This window comes from Monodelphis domestica, chromosome 4, assembly GCF_027887165.1.
Source record: "Monodelphis domestica isolate mMonDom1 chromosome 4, mMonDom1.pri, whole genome shotgun sequence".
NCBI lineage: Eukaryota > Metazoa > Chordata > Mammalia > Didelphimorphia > Didelphidae > Monodelphis > Monodelphis domestica.
The window spans coordinates 149424291-149437097 of record NC_077230.1 but is presented as its reverse complement, the minus strand read 5'-3'; positions in this window follow the sequence as shown (position 1 = coordinate 149437097).

Sequence of the window (12807 nt, the reverse complement as noted above, 5' to 3'; positions counted from 1 at the left end):
GAATAGGACTTTTTAGAAAAGATCATCTTTGAAAAGATTAGACTTAACCAAGGGGTCAGTTATGGGGGTCATGTAGCCAGAGTGACAGGTTGAAGCTTGGTCTAAAAGTAGCCTCATAAAAAGCAGACATATAATATAGATGTACACACATAGACATACATGTATGTGTATATATATATATGTTCATATACATATATTTGTGTGTATTTATGCTACAAAGCACTAAAAAGTAGTTATCCATAAAGCCCATTTTACCCAAAATACTGGTGGGTAAAAAAAAGCAGATGCAAGCCAATGCCCCCTACAGAGAAGAAAGAACATGGATCATCAGCAAAAGTCCTGGAAAGAGGAGTGTTTATATGATGATATAACCTCAGATATCTTTGTTTCAACTATCTTAGAAGTTTAATTAATTTTCAATCCAAGTTGATTTAAGTACTGTTGTGCTTTTGAAGTTGATGTTAAAAATAACTGGTCCAATATATCTCTCCCAGGATGCTATGCCAGCATTATCATGAGTTCTCAGACCATTGTCATAGTACCACAGATTTAAAGATGACAGGGATATGAAAGGTCATCTAGTGCAACTCTCTGAATTTATGGATGAGGAAATGGAGAGCCAGAGAGATTAAGTGACTTTAATCACTTAGGTGATAAATTCAAGATGTGGGATTCAAACCCAAGATTCGAATTCCTTCATTCTTTCCACTGTACCATTAAGAAGATGAGTAAGGTTAGCATGCATGGTTAATTCTAGTACAAGAGTAGACAGTGCTGACTGTGGTGTCAGAGGCAGCAGTGATTGCAGTGGCAATTTTTGGAGGGGCATTCTACCTTTCCTTAATCAATTTTCATCCATTTAATTAGATAAATGATAAATACTTATTACATATAAATGGGCAGCTGGGTTAGAGTTAGGAAAACTCATTATCCTGAGTTCAAATTTAGCCTGGGATATTTCCTAGCTCTGTGGGCTTGGGTAAGTCGCTTAACCCTGTTTATTTCAATTTCCTTATCTGAAAAATAAATTGGATAAGGAAATGGGAAACCCCTCCAGTATCTTTGCCAAGAAAACACCAAATGAGGTCCTGAAGAATCAGAAATGGACTAAACAATAACAACAAACTATACATGTAAAGGGTGGTGTGAAATTCTAAGTGGTGTGGTCTTGGAATCAAGAAGACCTGAGTTAAAATCTGGCCTCATTCACATACTAGCAGTGTGACCCTAAATGTGTCACATAGCTGCTGTCTGCCTCAGTTTCCTCATTTGTAAAATGAGGAATTTTGTAAAATCCTCACCCCTTGTGAGGATCAAATGAGATAATATTTGTAAAGCACTTTGCAAATCTTTAAGAAAAATTTTAAGCCTTACTTTCTGTCATAGAATTGATACCAAGTACCAGTTCCAAGGCAGAAGAGAGGTAAGGGCTGAGCAATTGGGGGTAAGTGACTTGTCCAGGGTCACACAGCTAGGAAATATCTGAGGTCACATTTGAACTCAGGACCTCCTGTCTTCAGGCTTACCTCTCTTTCCAGAGTCACATAGGTGCCCCTACTTTGCAAATCTTAAAGAGTTTTATTGTTCAAGTTGTTGTTAGTGGAGTTAACAGTATCCTGAACTGGGAGCTGAGAGACCTAGATTCTACTTTTGGCTTTGTGATTAACTGGCAAGTCACTTTAGCTCTAAGGGTCTCAGTTTCCTCATCTGTAAAATGAAGAGGTTAGAAGACCTGATTTCTAAGATTCTTTCCAACACTAAAACCCAAGGGTTCTCTGTGTCACTTGTGATGGAGGTTTCCTCTTCCTTTCCTCTTCCACCTCACCTCTTTATCTCTATTCCCTACCTCCCCCCTTATCCCCCCAGTCCCTTAGGTCTGCCAGTGACTCATTTATGACCACACTAGTGGCACTCTGGGCTAAAAAGTTTTGCTGATCCTGGCTCTTAAAGTTGCTGCCCTGAGCCCCATAATCTTTAATGTCTGTCACAATATTCCTAGTAAGAGAACTCTTGGCTATGTGTCTGTGTTGCTTTGTGTCCTCACCTTGACAAAAAGGATGAGATTCACAGCTTTGCTCTGTAGCTTGGTTTACTGTTAACAGCAGTTTCCACCCACCCCCCCCAGCAGCTGTTTCATTCTTCTAACCACTTAAAAAAATCTTGAATTTGGATATACAGCCACTTTGCTCTTCTTCAGAGATCCATCTATAACTGTCATAGCCTTTTCATTCCTCTCCTTTTGCATAGGTTTCTTTTATGTGCAAAGTGATTTGCATTTGTCTTTAATTCTTAATTTGCCTTTGCATTTACTCTGGATGTAACACACAGCAGAATTTGCATTTTCTCTTCATTTCCATTCGCAGGGACTGGGGCTGTCTAAGGTGCAAACCACAGATAGATAGGGGAGCCAGTTTGCTGAGCAGGGAAGTTTAGCCTTGGCTGAATTCTTTTTCACTGGGTTTTAGATGCCCATAATCATAACTGGAAACATCCTGTGTTTTTGATTCTCTGGTCATTGAGTTCTATTACCAAAATATCAAAGCCTTTAAGTATCATTGCAATTTGTTTTACTTCCTTGGGAGAGGTGGAATGTTAAGCTAAGTTAAGCTAAGGATTCAGGAGCCTGAGTTCTAATTCTGGTTCAGCCACTAACTGTGGATGGGACCTTCAGATCAGTCACTCAGTCACTTAACCTCCTTTGGTCTCGAATTCCTCACATGTAAAATGGGGCTAATAATATCCTTTGAGTATTTCACAAGGTGGATATGAGAACTGAATGATATAATGAAGGCAAAAATACCTCAAAATGTGTAGTTTATATTTATGTCAGTAATTATGGTGCATTGGAATGTAGACAAATATCTTCATCTCTATTGAATCTGTTTCCTCATCTATAAAATGAAAGGGTTATGTTAAATGGCTTCTTAGGTCCCTTCCAACTTTAAATCAGAGATCTAATGATCCTACTTCAAGAATTTATATTTTCTGGAGCAGGGAGGTCGATCAGTGGATTGAGAGCCAGGCCTAGAGACAGGAGATCCTGGGTTCAAAGCTGGTCTCTGACACTTCCTAACTGAGTGACCCTGGGCAAGTCACTTAACCCCCATTGCCCAGTCCTTACCACTCTTATGTCTCAGAACCCAATACACAGTATTGATTCTAAGATGGAAAGTAAGGGTTTACAAAAAATTTTTTAAATATATCTTTTCCTTAGAGTGAGTACTTCTTCCAATAAGACAAAATGTATTCCCTTTATTACTCAGTAGAAGATCTTCGAGAGTTGCTATAGTGCCAAAATCCTTTGTCCTTAGATTAAGTTGGAGATGATCTTCTCTGCATTTTTCTTGAACCTTGAACCTTGAACACAAGCACACAGCCTGTTACTGGGCCCATACTTAAAGTATTTTTATCATGGTAAACTCTATGAGAGCTTCTGTTCAATTCTCAGAACCTTTAAGATTTCGGTGTCACCTTGACATTATGATGAAGAATTGATGTAAGACTCAAATGTAAAAAATAATTTGAACCAAAATATCTGAACTGATTTTTTTTTGGGGGGGGGAAGAAGATGGTAATCTCAGCAGGTATGGTTCAGATATGGATAGCTCTAGGCTAGATTTTAAACATAGCTTCATCACTTAATCTTCTGATTTTGGCACACATTCTGTGTACATACCAGAGCATCATTATTGACAAAAAACCAAACAAACCCACCATTCTTGGATAACCTCATTCATAATGGATCTATCAGAGGAGAAAACCCTAGGCCCCAACCCTTCCTCCTTTCCAACCTCAAGCCTGACCTTGTTTGTTAGAGTCCATCAAGGAATTCTTCTATTTGTTTGCTCTTTGGTGAAGGACTATTTGGTTGAAATCTGAGCTTTGGCCTCATGAAGTTTTGCTGACAATCAGTAGCCTGTTTCAAATCAGATGAAAGCCTCCTATTAGCAAGAAGGAAAGAGAATTGGAGTTAAGAAAACTACCACAATTCACTTTGGTTTACCCCTGAGTATTCTCATCAGTCACTTTAAGAGAGAACATTTCAAAAGAAGGCAAGAAAGTCTTATGGCTGAAATTGGAAGTTGTGCTATACTGACAATAAGCATTAGATTAAATTACTTTTCATAGAGGGACAGAGGACAGAAAAGATACTTTATCTCCCAACATTCAATTAAAAGCTTGTTCTCTGGATCAGCTTTTGCTACATTATAAATTGTTGAAAAAACAGTTCATGGCATCCATAATACCTTCCATTGCAATAGATATAGTAGTTGTCCATTTCCCTCTAGGGAGAAGAAATTCTGTTCTGGCATGGTTCAATCAGCATAGACCATGAGTTCTTTTTTTTTTATTTTATAGTATTTTATTTGATCATTTCCATGCATTATTCATTAAAGACAAAGATCATTTTCTTTTTCTCCTCCCCACCCCCCATAGCCAACGTGTGATTCCACTGGGTATCACATGTGTTCTTGATTCGAACCCATTGCCATGTTGTTAATATTTGCATTAGAGTGTTCCTTTAGAGTCTCTCCTCTGTCATGTCCCCTCAGCCGCTGTAGTCAGGCAGTTGCTTTTCCTTGGTGTTTCTATTCCCACAGTTTGTCCTCTGCTTATGAATAGTGTTTTTTCTCCTAGATCCCTGCAGATTGTTCAGGGACATTACACCGCCACTAATGGAGAAGTCCATTACGTTCGATTATACCACAGTGTATTTAGTCTCTGTGTACAATGTTCTCCTGGTTCTGCTCCTCTCGCTCTGCATCACTTCCTGGAGGTTGTTCCAGTCTCCATGGAACTCCTCCACTTTATTATTCCTTTTAGCTCAATAGTATTCCATCACCAACATATACCACAATTTGCTCAGCCATTCCCCAATTGATGGGCATCCCCTCGTTTTCCAATTTTTGGCCACCACAAAGAGTGCAGCTATGAATATTTTTGTACAAGTCTTTTTTAGAACATGAGTTCTTAACCTTTTGGACCTCTTTGGTTATCTGGTGAAATTTGCTGAACCTCTTCTCAGAAGAATGTTTTTAAATGAATAAAATAAAGTATCCAGGAAAACAATTCCATTGAAACACAATGATCAAAATGTATATTTTTAAATAGGTTCACAGATCCCAGGTTAACAACTCCTGGTATAGACTAATTGTCGACAGGATAGAAGATAAAACATTAAAATACAGAAATATTCTCTACCTCTACTTCTCAGATTATTTAACAGAAGAGTTCTAAGGTAGTCCAAAGAAGCCCTTGAACTTTCTAAAGAGATTTCTGGTGTCCAAGCAGGGATTTTTCTTTTGAGGAGCCCTATCCCAGATAGATGCAGGTTGAGAAGAAACTATGAGTTATAAGTTGTGGAACCTGAAGCACAGACTAGTTAGTTGTCTTCAGAGTCTGGCAAGAGGCATTCCCTTGCTGAGGACATACCATCCCTCAGTCCCTTTGCCAACACACTTCCAGTCAGAAGCTCTTGTTAGGGGCAATTGTGCTATTCAGTCCAAAGTGTTTTAGAGGAACAAAAGGTATAAGATTTCTGGAGGCAGCCTTATATCTACACTTCAACATGTTTCACAGCTGGGAGGGTAACAAAAAGAAAAACAAATTAAAGCTTTAGATCTTTCCAGGAAAAAGGAGGAAAATCACCTGTTGAAAAATTAAATAACATATTTTGACAAATAATTTAAAAATATAAAAATCTGTTTTGGGTACAGGTAATTGGGGAGAGAGTATTTTTGATTCACGTGGTAAAAAGTAAAGTGTCCTGAGCAAAAATTCAGGAAACCTGGGTTCGAATTCTGGCTCAACCACTAGCAATTTATATGACTCTTCAACCAATCACTTGGGGTCTCATAATTTTTTCTACTCCTGGAAAAACAGAAAACTACCATATTCCTTATAAAGGAAGAGACATTAGATGTTATGAACTACTCCACCAAAGCTAGCCTAGAACAGAGGTGTCAAAAATAGCCCATGGGCCATGCTCAACTCACAATACTGCTAAGTAGGTCTGAACTAGACTAAAAGATAACTGGGAAATATTTAATGAATTAAATAAAAATAATAAAACACAGATAATACTACATTTTAAAACTAAATTAATATGTAGCCTGTAGGAATGATTAGGTATGGTATAATAATTCCCAATTTCTATATGAGTTTGATTCCACTGAACCTAAAGTATAGGATTTTAAAAAAACCCTACAAACCTCCTCTTTTGTCTTAGAATCAATAAAGTGTATTAGTTCTAAGGCAGAAGAGTGGTAAAGGGTAAGCAGTGGGGATTAAGTGTCTTGCTAGGGCCATAAGTGTCTAAGGTCAGATTTGAATTCAGAAACTCCAGTCTCCAAGCATGGCCCTCTATCTACCAAGCTACCTAGCTGCCTGCAAGTACAGGTTATTAATTGAATTTTGGACCATACAATTTCCTTTCTGTCTTCTGTCCCACCATGCTTCTCTGGTCATGCCATAGTTCTAGAAAGTTTCTTTTCTATTTTTGTAAGTATCTGAGTGACCATAGTTTCCTTTCAAACTTTTTCTGGCATTCTTTTTGAATGGCATTTCCTAACTCTGAGATGGAGGTTTAGAAACTAAATCTTTACTACATTCCTCCCACCCCCTTTTATTTCTGAGCAGAGGAGTTTGTTTCAGATTTCTCCTTTGGGAAGAACCACTTGGTCTTTTTGTTTCCACCTTTAAAAAATTGATAGCCTTCAAAATGCTTCTGAGGAAATCAGAGGAAGTCCATCCAATTTTGTCTTGCTCCATTCATTTTGAGGGGTCCTTCCTTCCTCCCTCTTTTCTCCTAGCTTGCTGCATTTCCTTCTCCAGTCTGGAAAACCTTGCTTAAAGATCTTGGAGATCCGCTGAATCCCTATCCTAATGAGGCACCCTTTGCTCAAAGCTGGGGGAGAAAGGTCCATCTGGCTTCTACCATATGTGTGTACGCTGTCAAACCAGTAAACACTGCACAGTTTGCTGACAGTGAGGAGTTTCAGTTAGTCAGTCATAAATTAGAGATGAGATACGCGCTGTGTTGTTGCTGCTGCTGCTGCTGCGAGGCTTTCACACTCCAGAAAAGAATTGCTACTTACCTAACCTAAGGAAAAAAGGCTTGGATCAATTTCCCATCTGATGGAACAGCACACACTTATTTCCGAAACCCTCAAAAGCCAAATGTGCATAACCTCTTCAACAGCAATAGAACTGAACAAGGAATTGGGACAGCTAAAACAATGCTTCGTGTGCGTCTAAGTTCCGTCCTCCTGCAGATTGCTGTTTAGACTGTGACCATCTTGTCCTAACACTTTCATATAGTAGCTGGCTGGGTCTCTCACCCCTGGAAGTGGTGGGGCTTATGGGGAGTTTCTCTGAGGGAGGCCTTAAAAGTACATCCTACTCCTGTGTCAGTGTGAACCCAAGTATCTTTCCTGAATCTACTTTGTACGTTCTCTGATGACTTTGGGCATGCATTTCTAGAATGACAATCAGTTAAGGAGACTGTCTGGAGGTAGGGAATCAGGAGACAATAATTAAATTTTAATGCATCTGTCTTTTTGAGGAAGAAAAAGTGCTTTCTGACTCAGTGGCAACATTTCATTATTATGATTTTGATGCTTTTAGCTAAAGCTGGGTTTTCATTTAGACTGTAAAGCAGGCTCAGTCATACCACTGCTGCCCTGTCATAATAAGGCTTTGTTTAAATTATGGGTTTGCATTTGGGCAGGGGGAGTCTGATCTTTATTACTTGACATTTTAAACAGGCAGCTGTAAATTTGTATATTTTATAAAATATAGGTAGCTTCAGATGGCAAAATACTGGCTCTTCAGCTTTTATTGAATGCTTTTTAAACCTTTTCTTCTAGGAACTGGTCCACCCTGGAAGTCCCATGCCTCCTGTCATCTATCTTCTTTTCCTTTCCTTAAAAAAAGGAATAGAAGTTCAATATACCAAGAAAATGGGAAATAGTGATGGTAACCTTCATTCTTTTGATTACTTCAGACATAACCAGGTTTGTTAGGGGCTATGACTATATGGTAGCATTGATCCATTTAGTGATACCTGTGCTAGGTGGCTCAATGGATAAAGTGCTGGGCCTGGAGTCAGGAAGACCTGAGTTCAAATCTGGCATCAGCCACTTTTAAGCTGTGTGACCATGGCCAAATCACTAAACCCTGCTGGCCTCAATTTTCTTCATCTATAAAATGAGTCTGAGATGGAAGTGGCAAATCACTTTAGTATCTTTGCCCAAGAAAACCACAACCTGGATTGTGGAGAATTGGACATGACTCAAAATAACTAAACAGCAACAAAATGCCCCTAATATAATAAAATAATAAGTATAATAATATAACATATAATAAAATTAAAATGCCCTCTCCTCCCCCATAGTTACATTTTCCATAACTATTCCCAAGGGAATGTGGGATTTATTTTTTAAAAAACCCACATTAATTTCTCTTTTTACCTGGGCTGAGGTTTGTGTTGAAGGGTGGAGTTGGGGCCATGAGTAAAGGGGTGAAGAGATGGAGGGGCAAGTAGATAATGAGGTGCTAGCAATGAAAGATGATTGGAAACAAAGAATAGGAAAAACCCTGTGGTCATCAGGGGAGTTTGATGCTATCGATTCTGAAACTGTCACAAAGAGCAAATACAGGCTTCTTGAAAGCCCCTGATGGATATCCAGTTCGAGAGATCCTGGCATAAAGACCAGTATGAAAATAGCATTTTTCTTCACTTTAGTTACCTTCTTTGTGCTCTGACATGTAGAATATAACATGTAGCTTAGCATTTCCATTTCATTCTGATGGTTAATAATTATAGCACTTACAGCCCTATTGCTTTACAAAACCCCAGCCCTACAGAATGAGTTCCATTCTGCATGTCAGTCTTCACAGGGATGTCCTCTAGGAAGTTTACCAAGGGAGAGAGAGAATACCACATCCTCTGTGAAAGAACAAAGCAACCAGCATCGGGGTAAGTCATTTTGCTACTGAATTCCTGGAGTCTGTAGTCAGGTTAAGGAACTTGAGTCCAGGCGTGCTTCCCGGTGACAGTGGTGGTCCCTGTTTCTTTGTTTCAGCACTCTCCTGCATCATTTGTGAGATAGGAGACAGCAAAAAAGGGCTTTGTTTATTGTGAAGCACAGTATGTATCCACCCTTGTTGTCATCACCTATACAATGTAACCCTGGCCTTCTAGAGACAATGTCTTGAGTTTTGTAGACTCACTCAGAGAAGTGATTTTCATGGTGGGAATTTCAGGTCAAATATGAGAAATGAGTCACCCACAGCCAAACTGTTGAGGGAAGATATGATTTAGGGCAAGTGGGACCCCTCAATAACACTAAATTTTTTTTATGATTCTAAGGAAGTTTTATTTTGTATTAAAAAGAAAAAAATGGATAGTTTCAGAAAAAATAGAAACACTTAAGGAATCATTTAGAGGGAAGAAAGCAGAACTATGAGAAACTAAATTATATAATTATGACATTACACAAAAAAGTTTAAAGACTATAATTGTGATCAATACATTTAGAAACCATGATTACTAATAAGTACAGATGATGTACACTACACAACTCCCATCAGAGAGACAATTAACAAAGAATATGACATACTTTTTTGGACATAGAAAGTTGGAGATTTTTTTTCTGGACAATAAATATTTATTTCATGGTCAATAACACTAAATTATAACTTATGATTGGATAGTTAGGCGGAGCAGTAAATGGAGCATGAATCTGGATCTGGAGTCAGGAAGATCTGAGTTCAAACCCAGCTGTAGACAACTAGTAGCCAAATGACATTGGGCAAGCTTCTTAACCCAGTTTGCCTCAGTTCCCCATTTGTAAAATGAACTGGAGTAGGGAATGGCAAACCGCTTGGGTATCTTTGCCAAGAAAACCCTAGAAGAATCAAGCACAACTGAAAAACGACCCAATGACAAGGAATGATTGGGGCTGGCTTCATCTGAGGATAATGTCATTCTAAAAATTCTTCAATTAGCTCTTTAACTGCGGTCATTTCCTCTGGTTTTGTAGAGAAAGAGGACCTTGCACTTTTCTATGGTGACACTAAGTATTCAGCTTTATGTAACAGCCTCAGAGCCCTGCTCTTAAATCTATGTCAGGGTTTGGCTATTTAAAGCTCGAGATGTATGCTGCTGTTCCGAGACAGCGCCAAGAGCTCCATTCTAACATAGCTTTAAGTTATGCAAATTGTTTCTTCTCAGTTGCTTTGAGAAGCTTTGTTTTGTGATACTGGCCCAGAGCCAAACAGGTAGAGTGATAGGAGCAAGCAGTCTTCTTACTACCTCTCAATTTAAGGACTTTAGCCAGTGTTGTTGTCTAGTGTGCAAACAGAGCAGAGGGGGAGCAGAGAGAAGGCAAACATGGAGGCAGCATCATGCAGGGCTGGGACGCTAGACCAGGAGTCAGCACATCTGAGTTCTTGACCCGGTTCTACTCTAAATTGCTTGGCGTACTTCTTATGTAAAGTACTTAACCTCTCTCCCTGGCTCTCAGTTTCCTCAGCTGTAAAATGTGACCTCTTTGCTGTTCCACAAATAAGATGCTCCATCTCCCAACTGGAGGCATTTTCCCTCACTTTCTCTCCCCCAGGAATGGGATGCTTTTCCTTTCCTTCTCTGCCTTCTGGCTGCTTCTCTCTTGTCCTAGCTAAAATTCTGCCTTCTAACAGGAAGCTCTTCCAGATCTCTTTCCATTCCAGCACCCTCCTTCTATCATTCTAATGTAGCCCTGATATGGCTTGTTTGTACATAGCCATTTGGATGTTTCCTCCTCCATTAGTTCTTTCTTTGTTCTTTTTTTTTTTTGTAGCCCCAGTGCACAGCACAGCGCCTAGCACTCAGGAGACATCCAATAAATGCTTATTGATGGACAACAGATCATAGATTCAGAGCTAAATGGGGCCTTGGAGATCATCTAATCCAGCCCCTTTCGTTTTATAGATGAGGAACTGTGGCCCACCGAGATTCACACAGGTAGAAAATGGCAGAGCTGGGACTTCAACCCAGATCCTCTGACCCCAAATCCCATAATAGCTCAGTCTTGGAGAGAGCACTGTTCTGTTTACAAAATGCTTTCTTCATAATTGCCAATTAGGTAAAAATAGCAGCAGCTCATATTCATCAAATGTTTTAAGAAATCTTAAAAATAAAGTGATTTCTCCACAGTAACCTTGTGAGGTTGATGCCATTAACACCAATAATAGTCCATATTTGTACAGCACTTTAAGATTTGTGGGATACACACACACATTCATATGTATAATATATATACATAGACACTTTTTATTGGTACTACTGCTATCAACCTCAGAAGGTTATTGTGGAGAAATCACTTTGCTTTTAAGATTTCTAATATACAGATATGCATGTGTATGTACATATATCTACATGTGTGTATACATATATCAGTGTGCTTACATATCGGTTTGTAGGCACACATATATTCATGTATGTACACACATGTGTTTGCATGTATAAATAGCCACACAAGTTTCTACACCTATATATATATTCATATAATCAAGCGTATACACACATGGGCACACATACATCTATGTTTGTGCATATAATAACATGCAATACATATATAGGCTTATAAGTATACACACATGTGAATAAATGTATATAACCATATGAACATATATACATGTACACATGTTTACGTGTGTATTGTTTATATGTAGGTGTACATATGTATATATGCACATAGATACATGTTTATGTATATATATATGAATATATACAGACAGAAAGATAGACAGATGATAGCTAGATAGCTAGATAGATGGTTGTTTTAGTTAGGTCTGATTCTTTGTGACCTCATTTGGAGTTTTCTTGGAAAAAATATTAGAGTTGTTTGTCATTTCTTTTTCCAGCCCTTTTACAAATGAGGAAATTGAGGTAAACGGGGTTAAGTGACTCATTCCGGTACATATAGATAGTAAGTGCCTGAGTCTGGATTTGCAGTTAGATCTTCCTGGTTTCGGACCCAAATCTCTTATCACTGTACCACCCACACTGCATATATGTGTACCTATACATATATGTGCATATATAATTTCATTTGGGCCTTACAATAGTTGAACAATTTCTTTACATATGAGGAAACTGGGATGGAGGAAATTTAAGTCATTTGCCCCTGGGTCATATAGCTGGTAAATATCTCAGGCAAGATTCACATCTAATTTTTCTTAACTCTGGAGTCCATTATTATCTACAAATCATAGGTGGAAACTGAGATACGAAGAGATGAATGAAGTTATCCACAATCCTATAACTTAGTAGGTGGCCAAGTAGGACTTTCACCTAGATCTTCTGATTCAGGATCCAGCATCCTTTTCCATCTTGAAAATTCTGTGACTTCCATAAAACCATTGAATCAAAGGATTCAGAGCTAGAAGAGGTCTCAGAGACTATCAAGTTCAAAACTCATTTAAAAAACAAGAACATTAATGTCCAAAGTGACTTAATCAAAGTCACACAGGTGAGAGCTCATTCCAAGGTCCAGAGCTTTTTCAACTGTACCTTGCTGATTTTTAGATATATATGCAAATTGTATATATATATTATATATGTATACACACATACAAAGATACTAAATATAACATAGAAACACATCTCATTTATATTTCTAATGTTTTGCTTAGCATGTTTGATATCATATACTTCGGTGATACTGGAAAATCCAGAGCTTTATAAACAAATTCCATCAGGCATAGAGATGATCACACCAGTTCCTATTTCCATTCACTATTGGGAGTGCCCATTGGAGT